Below are 10,181 nucleotides of genomic sequence, written 5' to 3'. Positions count from 1 at the left end.
TTGAATTCTGGTCAGCCATGTGAATCCAGCTCCCCTAACCACTAGAGTTAAGGGGCTGGCGCCAAATTTTCTGTTTTAATAAAAACACAATTTTGTATTTTTTGTCTCGTTCTAAGAACAGACAGAATTATAAATCTGTGCTAGTGTTTGGAGATTTTACTTATTATTTAAATTATTTTTTGCTTGGTGTATATTCTTTTTTTAAATAAAGTATTTTTACTTAACTTTATTATTATTGTTGTTATTTTTTTAGTTTTACCAGAGAAAGGGAGAGAGAGAAAGCAAGCTGCTAGGTCTGAAACTCGAACTGCAGTCAGCCATGTGGGAGTCCAGCATTTTTAAACACCATGCCACCTGCTGGCCCTGCTTTATGTATTTTCAAGATGTGTTGTTAGTTGCTTCACATTTAGAATGATGTCTTGTTGATGATCATATTAAATAACTACTTATGTAATACTCTTCCTCTTTAGATCTGCTTTATCTGACCTTAATATAGTTACATTAGGTTTTTCACTGCTTTATTATTTGAATAATATGTACTTCCCTTCCCCCTTTTACTTTTTTTTTTGAGAGGTTTTTGCTATAGGGCGTGTGCGCTCGCCAGACAGACAGAGAGAGACAAAGAGATACAAAGCGAGAAATCACCCCCCAGGGGGGATGGCCACGCCGCAATCCCTTCTCTTCCATTCTCCTCTTGGGATCTTGGGCATGCACGCACACGTGCCTGGCGTGAGTTTAAGCCACCAGGTCCGGGACGTGAACCGCAGTTGACTACGTGGGAGTCCAGCAACATAGCCATTACGCTAACTGCTGGTCCCCCCCCCTTTTACTTTTAATCTACTTGTGTGGTAGGTCTTGGCTTTTTTTTGAGTCTGATAGTTTTTTTTTTTTTTTTTTTTAAGGTAGGAGGTTTATACTTTATTTCTCCAGTGACATTTACAGTTGAATATAAATTATATAAGCCTGCTTGCACACCAAAGCCAGGTCCTTTTGGTGGTTCAGTCAGAGAGGTAAGACCTCCAGCTGGCTCACAAGAGAATCACCCACTCCTTGGTCCAGGTTTTGGCATTTTGCCAGCCTTAAGCTCATCGATAATTTCTTCATCATCTTTAGGTGTCAAATCTTCATGGTAATTGTCATTTATTTGAACCATTGGTGCATTTACACAGGCTCCTAAACATTCCACCTCTATTAGTGTGAAGAGTTTGTCAGGCATAGTCTCGCCAACTTTTATTCCAAGCTTTTTCTGAATGGCTTCCAACATGCCCGTCAGAGTTTCGAAGCATGCAAGGTGTAGTAGTGCAGACCTGAATGTGATACTTTCCAACTGACTTTCTATTATACATTGTATAAAAAGTTGCCACTTCATATACTCTCATTGGAGGTACTTCTAAAACTTCTGCAACCTTGTTCATAGCTGAGATTGGTAACCAACCATTTTGCCTTTGTGCTAAATCCAGAACTAGAAGCACAGCTGCTGCTTTATGCCCTTCTGGATAGTTTTTTACAATTGCCTCTATCCTCTTGTAGTTTTCTGGTGTGAAGTCAAATGGAGTATTTGGGTTATTCTCAGGAGTATCTCTGTGTACAAATAAGGCTCCTCCAGCTCCATTTTGTGCTGTTATTTTATGCAAATTCCTTGAATATCTTCCCCACTGGGCGGTGAGACCAGCCACCTGGCCCTGGAGCGGGCCCAGAGTGCAGCAGAGAAGAATATGGCGGGCCAAACCATTACCTATCCCCGGCCACTGAGTTTGATAGTTTTTTTTTTGGACAGGTTCTCACTGTTTTTCAATCCTTGAGCCTCAGCCTCCTAAGTGATTGTGGTTACAGGTATGCATTACCACACCTGATTTTCAGGAAGGGCTGGAAATTGAAATTGGACCACCCATGTTGCCTCAGTCTTAGTAGCATCTACCTGTGTACTATCACAGTGGAGTCCAGTCTGATGCTTTTTAATTGTGTTTATTCCTTTTAGTTTTAATTAATAATTATGTAGTTGGGTTTATTTATTCTTAGCTTTTTCCATTTTCAGTATTATTGGTTTCCTTTTTATTGAGCAGTAGTAGGGAGTGGAGTTATTATTAGGGTATTTATATACTTCATACTTGTTGATTAGAAATGTCTGTTCAAGAAACAAATAAAGCAGCAAACAATCTTCCTTCATGGGAATTTTTCTGGAATCCAGGAGCACAGCCATGGCTACACACAGATTCAGGAGTCAGTAAGGCTTCTCACTAAGGAGCCACTCTACCATTTGGGGCTCCAGGGAGAGGTGCCCATGGGCCACTTAGGGAGGCAGCTATCCCACCAAAAACCAGCTGTGCTGCATGTGAGACCATCTGGGCCCAATTATCTCCTCCACTGTGGTCACAGCCTCCAATGCTGCCACCATGTCCTGCCACCGTGTAGATGGGTTTAAATCTTCCACCTTGGTATTTATTTTTTATTGATACATTCTTTATTCCTCTTGTAGGTAGAATACACATTTTTCACTATTTTATTTACATGTTTAGGTATATTTGTGTTTTTTTAGAGGTTATTCTAGAGATTATAACATGTATGTTTTAAATTATCATCTTTAAAAATGACATCATTTATGGATTCTAAAAATAGTATATTCTACTTTTCTGCCTGCTCCTACCCCTCAAGTGCTTCCTTGACTGCACTGTGCTTGCTCGAGGTTCTTTCTCAGCTAGTTCCACCATCTGCCTCTAGCCACTATCATGATTATCTGCTGGGACCTCATCAGCCACCATGAGGTGCTCTCTTAAATTTACAGTATCTAGGAGATTGCAGGTGGGCTGTTTCTGGAGGTAGAAGGGAAGATGGTCAGCAGGACAAAGGATAACATTGATGACTTGCACCTTTGGTACTTAACACTTCACTCTGTAGACTGAATAAAACCTCTCCCACCCCCCCCAGAGATTTTTGCTATAGGGCATGTATGCTCACCAGAGAGAGAGAGACAGAAAGTAAGAAATCATCCTACGTCCTGGGGGATGGCCATACTGCAATCCCTTTTCCTCTATTCTCTTCTTGGGATTTTGGGCACACATGTACACACATCTGGCATGAGTTTCAAGACACCAGGTCTGGGACTTAAACTGTGGTTAGCCATGTAGGAGGAGTCCATTGCCTTAACTACTATGCCACCTGCTGGCCCCACTTCTTTTCTTTCAGAACATAACATTCCAGAGTGATCTGTAAAATAATTTAACCATATTATTCATCCACTTACAATTCTTGAGTGGTGGAGCTGGCAGGTGGTATGGTGGGTAAGGGTGTTGGATTTCCACATGGCCTACCGTGGTTCAAGTCCCAAACCTGGCGACTTGCTTTCTCACTGTCCCTCTTTCTCTTTTGCTATGTTCTTCTCTGGTCAAGATTTTAAAAAATGAATAAATAAGTAAATAAAGTTAAATAAAATAGTTCATTAAACGAAAATTCTTGAGTGGCTTTTCATTAACCTATGATAAGTCTAAAATCATTCAAGGTTGGTCTTATGTAGCCCTGGTTAATTAACTAGTTTTATCTCTGTCTCTCTTACAGCTATACTCTATTTCCTCTAACCATTGTGCCCCTCTTTCAATTTTGTTGCCCACTCTTTGTTAAAATAACCCTCCCCCTTTCTTGTAGCAAATGCTACAAAATGCTTTTTTGTCCTTTTTTTCTTTTTTAAGAATTATTTAATTCTATTTGTTGTTATTTTTTAATTTGACCAGAGAAAAACAGAGAGAGAGAGAGGGAACGGGATAAAGTAAGCTGCCAGATCTGAGACTTAAACCATGGCTGGCCATATGGGAATCCAGTGCCTTTAACTACCATCTGCTGGCACCACTTTTTTTGTCTTTCTGATCTAAGGGAATGTCTTTAAAATTTACAGACTTAAGTTAAATTCTTGCTAATTAAATGCTACAACATTTTGTTCTTTGTCATGATAACATTCATCTAACTTGGTAATTTTTTGTATAGTATTTATATTTCCTGATGGATTGTGAAAGAATATAAGACCTGTTTATTTCCTCATCTGTTTTTTCCCCCCCATTTGCCACAGGGCACATGTGCTTGCCAGAGGAAAACAGAATGATGGTAGGAGAGTGAGAAAGCACAATAGGGCATGCTAATGCCACAATCCCTTCTCTTTTTATTAACTACCTTGTTGGGATTTGGAGCACACATGCACATGTGCCTGGTATGGTTCTCAAGCCACTGGAGCCAAGATTCAAACCGTGTGGGATCCCTGCATAACCACCAGGCCACAAAGTCAGTTGCCTCAATTTGTTTGAACATGGTGACAGGCATAGTTTGTGCCTGATTTGTAGCAGTCAACAAATTACTATTTGTTGGCTGACTGAACTGAGCATATTAACTCTTTATATGTCCTTGGGTGGTTTATTTTTGCTGGTCTCTAAAATGAAAGATCTCTGCTAGTGCCAAGTTATCTTTTTTTTTTTTTTTCAGTTTTTTTTTTTTTTTTTTTTGCCATAGAACATGCATGTGCTCATCAGAGAGAGACAGTAAATAGGAAAGTGAGAAATCACTCGCCAGGAGAGATGTCCTTGCTGCAATCCCTTCTTCCCCATTTTCCTCCCAGGATTTTTGGGCACACATGCCCATGCACCTGGTGTGATGTTCAAGTTGCCAGGTCCAGGACTTGAACCATGGTTGACCATGTGGAAGCCCAGTGCCTTAACCACTGTCTGCTGGCCCTACACTAAATTATCTTAAAAATCACTTTCGTCTTTGGGAGTAATTTTAATTTTTTTTGTGATTGTGTGTGTGGTGTTTCACACAGGGTCTTGCTGTGTCATGATATTCCTGCTTCAGCTTTTCGAGTAGCTGAAACCCCACAGCCGCATGCCATCATGTCTTCTTCCAGGCTGGAAATTGGTGTGTTGGCTGGTTTATAACATCAAGAACTTCCTGCCTTGGGGCAAGAGGTAGCCTGGTGGTTGAAGCGCTGGACTCCCACAAGACTGGCCATGGTTTGAGTCCCGGACCTGGTGGCTTTTTTTTCCCCCCAAAGAATTATTTCATTTAACTTTATTTTTATTATTATTATTTTTCAGTTTGATCAGAGAGAGAGAGAGAGAGAAAGAAAGTGAGACAGCAAGCCACTAAGTCCAGGACTTAAACCATAGTTGGCCATGTGGGAGTCCAGCACCCTTACCACCACACCATCTACTGGCCCCGGTGGCTTGCTTTCTCTCTCTCTTTCTCTCTCTCTCGTGAGTGCATGTGTCATATAGCACATTAAAAAATAATAGTAAATAAAATTAAATAATTCTTTAAAAAAAAAATGTCTTGCCTTTGCCTCCAAAGTAGATGGGATTAGAGATGTATGCTATTGCACCTGTCTCTTTAGAGTGGCCTAGAAACAAACTCAGGCTTCATAGTGGCATCAGCCTGCCAAACAGCAGTATCCAGTATGAACTACCGTCACTGGGTCTTTAGAATTCTTCATTTTTATGTGATAGGAAAGATAAGAGCGCTGATTTTGAGTATAAAAATTCACATTATGGAATTGGTGAGAAAACACCGGCTGGATAGTAAAAACCTGACACATCTAGATTTCATTTAGTGCTACAGGTTAATTTTTTTTTTTAAGAGGTTTTTGCTATAGGGTGCGTTAGCTCGCCAGACAGAGAGAGAGAGACAGAGAGATAGAAAGCGAGAAATCCCCCCCTCGGGGGGATGGCCACACTGCAATCGCTTCTCCTCCATTCTCCTCTCGGGACCTTGGGCATGCATGCACACGCGCCTGGCGTGAGTTTAAGCTACCGGGTCGGGACGTGAACCGTGGTCGACTACATGGGAGTCCAGTGACATAGCCATTACACTAACCGCTGGTCCCAGTGCTACAGTTTAGAAAGCCCTCAGAGTGCAAATGTGGTGGGAAAATCACACCTTGTTATAGTGTCTGACTTGGGCACTAGATGGGTACCTTAGACACATTGAATGTACTCATTAGTTAAATGATGTGTTCCTTTGTGTCTGTAAGTACTTCATTTTAAGTTAGTTTATTCATTTAAAAATTATAGGGAGCGTCTATTGTCTGCCACACAAAGGAAGTACAATGGTTTATGCTAACTACCTATCCCGTAGTAGGTGTTCAAGAAACAGGGATTTTTTTTCATTAAGGAATATCTTTTGGGTCCAATATCTCAAAATTGGTAGTTTAGCTGATCTAGAACTCTGGTACCCTGAACTAGTGCATATTAGTGTTCTGTATGAAGTAACAAACTAAAAATGAGTTTTTGTACTAAGAGTGAATGAAAAAAGGAAGATTTCTATTTTTTAAAGATTCATGTAAAGCATTAAGACCAAGTAAATGACACAATAAATTAAAAGATAAGAGCAAGCAATCTTATATGAGATAGGAAAAATTGTGGGAGTGGTAGAAAACGGGAGGTACTGTGCGAATGTAGTAAGTATATTTGGAACACATGGTGAATGGGTTTGAGACTCTGAAATTCAGATGGAGCTTTTTGATTAAATATAGATGCCATGTTTAATAAAACATTTAGTTGTTGATATTTTGTATCCTTGATTGCATTACTTTGATGATAAATCTTATAAGTTTGGGGATCTTTATGAAAATTGATTCTTTTAAAAATTTTTCGTCAGAAGGTGCTTGTACTTGCTAGAGAGAGAAAGGAAGTATAGTTATTCCACAGTCCCTTCACCATTTCTCCATTCTGTCAGGATTCGGGGTACTAACACACATACACCTGAATGTGTTTCTCAAGTCACCAGGTCTGGTGTGATCCAGCCCCTTTAACTTCCATGCCACATCATCCTGACTCCTTAAAAAGTTATTTGGGAGAAAAAAAAAAAAAAGCCTACCTTTTGGTAAGAGAATGAGACCTACTTTTGTAGTTTCCTGATCACATTTGCAGTTTCCATTATACTAATTTGAATTCTGAGTATATGTTTAGCTTGAATTTGAATTGTGATCATCAAATTTGAGAGCTTGGAAAAAAGATTTTGTAGATGAACTTCATCAACTTTTCTTTTCTTGAGACCTGTTAAATATTTCATAACAAATTTTTCTCCAACTTAATTTTTTTTTGTAGTTAGTTTTCACTTCACATTTGTATAAATATGCTTGAATTTCAGTTGCCATGTTTAAGCAATAGTCCCTTCATAACACAGTTCAAATTTCATTTACCCTGGTATGTTAAATGGTGAGTAATTGCATAAAGAGTAAATTTTTATACTAGCTCTTCAGTCAACAAATCATTTGTAACTAACAGCCTTCATGGTCTGTGACCAGTTATGTCACTTCTTTGTTGGAGTTGCTCACTGTGCATCTTTTATTTAGTTCAGACACAGGCAGCAAAGTATGTAGTTATGTTGTGTCCTTGTGTCTCAGTGATAAACTTATGACATTTACTTAAGTGGATAATAAGAGGAGAGAACTGACCAACAAAGATATAAGTGCAGAAAAGTGATAATTATGTCCCATGAAGATTTGAAAATGGTGACAGATAAGTGAAGCTAGGACAGGAACTAGATTTATTATGTAGCTGAGGTACCAAACATATTGAAAAAGTTTAATAAATTTAAAAAAACAAATCACTTCAGTATCATTTGGTTAAATTGTAGTAGGAGCAGATCCTAGTCAGCTGGCTAGCATCTGGGCCACAAAGCACTGAAGTTAGTTGTCTTACTGAAGGAACACTAATTACAAAAAGACTAAGGAACATTTTATTGCCAGTAGAGCCCGTTTCATCATTTCAGAATCTGTATGGATTAATGATAAGTTGTCTGGTGAAGCTGCCAGAGCAGGTAGAGATGCTGCTGTGAAATTTGCATTTGGATCTAAGAATTAATTAGACAGGTTGTTAGATCATCAGCTATTTAATATTGATAGGACAGGTCTTTTTTGGGAGGCAGCCCCTATCATTAACTTATCCATCGAAAGACATAGGATCACATCGAATCGCCAAGTGCCCATAAAGAGAAGTATGTAATTATGTAGCATGAGGAACTTAGTGAAGGTAAACCTATCAATGTGAATGAGGGAAATGTTACAGAAAGGATGAGGATCTGTTAGTGGAAGTGGTGATGGCAAATTTTAGTCAAGGAATTCTTAGAGATATTTACAATGCTAACTGTGTAGATAGTGTCAGAATTGAGTTGAAATATACAGCACCAAGTTGTTAGTCACAGAATTGTTTGTTGGTTTGTAGCAGAAAAAAATCCCACACATAGAAATGTTCTGTTATTAGTGTAGAAGGAACAAAACTTTTTTGTTTTGCTTAGATAGGTTGTACTTGTGCTTGTCCCTGGTTTGAGAAGTGTGGAAGTTTTTCCTTTCTTTTTATTAAATTTGTCACAGTGAGGCATATATACTCACCAGGGACAGACAGACAGAGGGAGATTGAGGAAGAACCCCTCAATGGCATGTGGTCACATTGCAGTCCTGGTGGGATTTGGTGCATGCACACACATGTGCCTGGAGTGTTTTTCAAGCCAGCAGGGCCAGGACTAGATTTGTTATCAGCCACATGGGGTCTGGCTCCCTTAACCATCAGACCACAGAGCTGGCCCAAGAAGTGTGGAATTTATAATCCTTTATAGTCTTGACTTCATTTAGGTCCTGTTAAAAGAAAACAGCTAGATTATTTCTAATTTAAAAAAAATATTTTTTTTATTAATGATAAAGCATGTTCATGTGAGATACAAAAAAGAGAAGCAAAGTGAAGCAAATTCTCTATAGAGCCTGGTCATGCATGATCTCTTTTCTTTAGTTCTTTGGCCTGTCAGATCCTGGGTGCTCATGTGCCCAGTATGCCTAAGACCTCTTGGGCCAGGGACCTGAACCAGATTTCCATATTGGACTCAGCTTTTCTTGAGTAGTGCCTTACCTCTGTGCCACAGAGCCAACCTATGTTTTCAGTTTTTGTGTCATTCTAAAGCTCATGATAGAAAAAGGTTTATTTTTATTGATTTTGTTTCTAGTCTCTAAAATGGGATTAAAATTTAAGCTTTGCATAACTCTTATTATTTGAGAGAAGACTTGTTCACAGAAAGAATGGATTATTTCAGGGCCAGCTTCATAGCTAGAGGTTGAGGGAACCGGATCTCACCTGGCCGACCACAGTTCAAATCCTGGACAAGGTGACTTGTAAAACATGGAGGTCATGCTCAAAATTCTCATGGGATGGAGAAATGGAGAAGTGATTGCAGTCTGACCATGCCTCATTGGGGGGAAGGGTGCTTTCTCACTTTTCCTTCTGTCTTACTGTCTTTCTCTTGAGCTGATGTATCCCCTGGCAGATAAAAAAAAAATACATGTTTTATGGTAAAGTTTTAGAAATGTGTATGGGTACTAGATTTCTTAGTCTTTCCAACTTTGGAGTAAAGTTTTTATGACCTTTTAATTTAGGTTTCTTTCATAAACATAGCTTCTATAATAGTGCTAGGAAATTGAGTGATCAGTTATACTTTGTTCACGAAGTTAGAATGTTTAAGATGATGGCATCAGAGAGAAGTTGTAATTTTAGTTCAGTAATGAAAGTCAAGTAGGTGTTTACTATTGAACTAAGACTGGAAAAGCAGCGTTCCTGGTACATAAAACTTCCTCAAAGTTTGGGTGACCTGCCAGTCATTCTCAGTATCAAAAGCATTAGTTTTGGGGGTAGGGATGTAATGGTGACATAAAGGCAGGATCTTGGGCACCCATGTGCCCAGCATGTTTCAGATTAAATGGACTGGGGATCTAAACCTGTGATTTGCCATGTGACTTCCAGCACTGCACCTCCAAGACTGTGTTAGTTTTCAGTAATTTTCTATTAGAATGGTACTGTTTATTTTTTATATTTATTTTTTACTCTTAAAGAATTATTTAACTTATTTTATTGTTAATATTTTTTAATTTGACTGGAGAGGGACAGAGAGAAAGTAAGCCATTAAGTCCAGGACTCAAACCACGGTCAGCCATGTGAGATTTCAGTGCCCCAATCATCATATCACCTGCCTGCCCCTGTTTTTTATTTCTAAAGACTTATTTTATTTATTACTTTTAAAATTGTTGTAGCGTACATGTGCTCCTGAGAGAGAGAGAGAGAGAGAGAGAGAGAGAGAGAGATGGTTAAACATTGTCTTGGTATTTAAAAAAATATTTTATTTAACTTTATTCATTCATTTATTTCAATTTGACCGGGGGGGGG

General features: G+C 38.9%; 1 pseudogene; it reads right to left on the bottom strand.

The window, feature by feature from the left end:
* Positions 1–832: 832 nt before the first annotated feature.
* On the bottom strand, positions 833–1,732 carry LOC102493780 (NADH dehydrogenase [ubiquinone] flavoprotein 2, mitochondrial-like; annotated as a pseudogene).
* Between the last annotated feature and the right edge of the window lie 8,449 nt (positions 1,733–10,181).

Source organism: Tupaia chinensis, unplaced genomic scaffold (genome assembly GCF_000334495.1).
Source record: "Tupaia chinensis unplaced genomic scaffold, TupChi_1.0 Scaffold000239_1, whole genome shotgun sequence".
Classification (NCBI taxonomy): domain Eukaryota; kingdom Metazoa; phylum Chordata; class Mammalia; order Scandentia; family Tupaiidae; genus Tupaia; species Tupaia belangeri.
The sequence above is the reverse complement of the archived record's forward strand: the minus strand, read 5'-3'. Positions and strand labels throughout refer to the sequence as shown.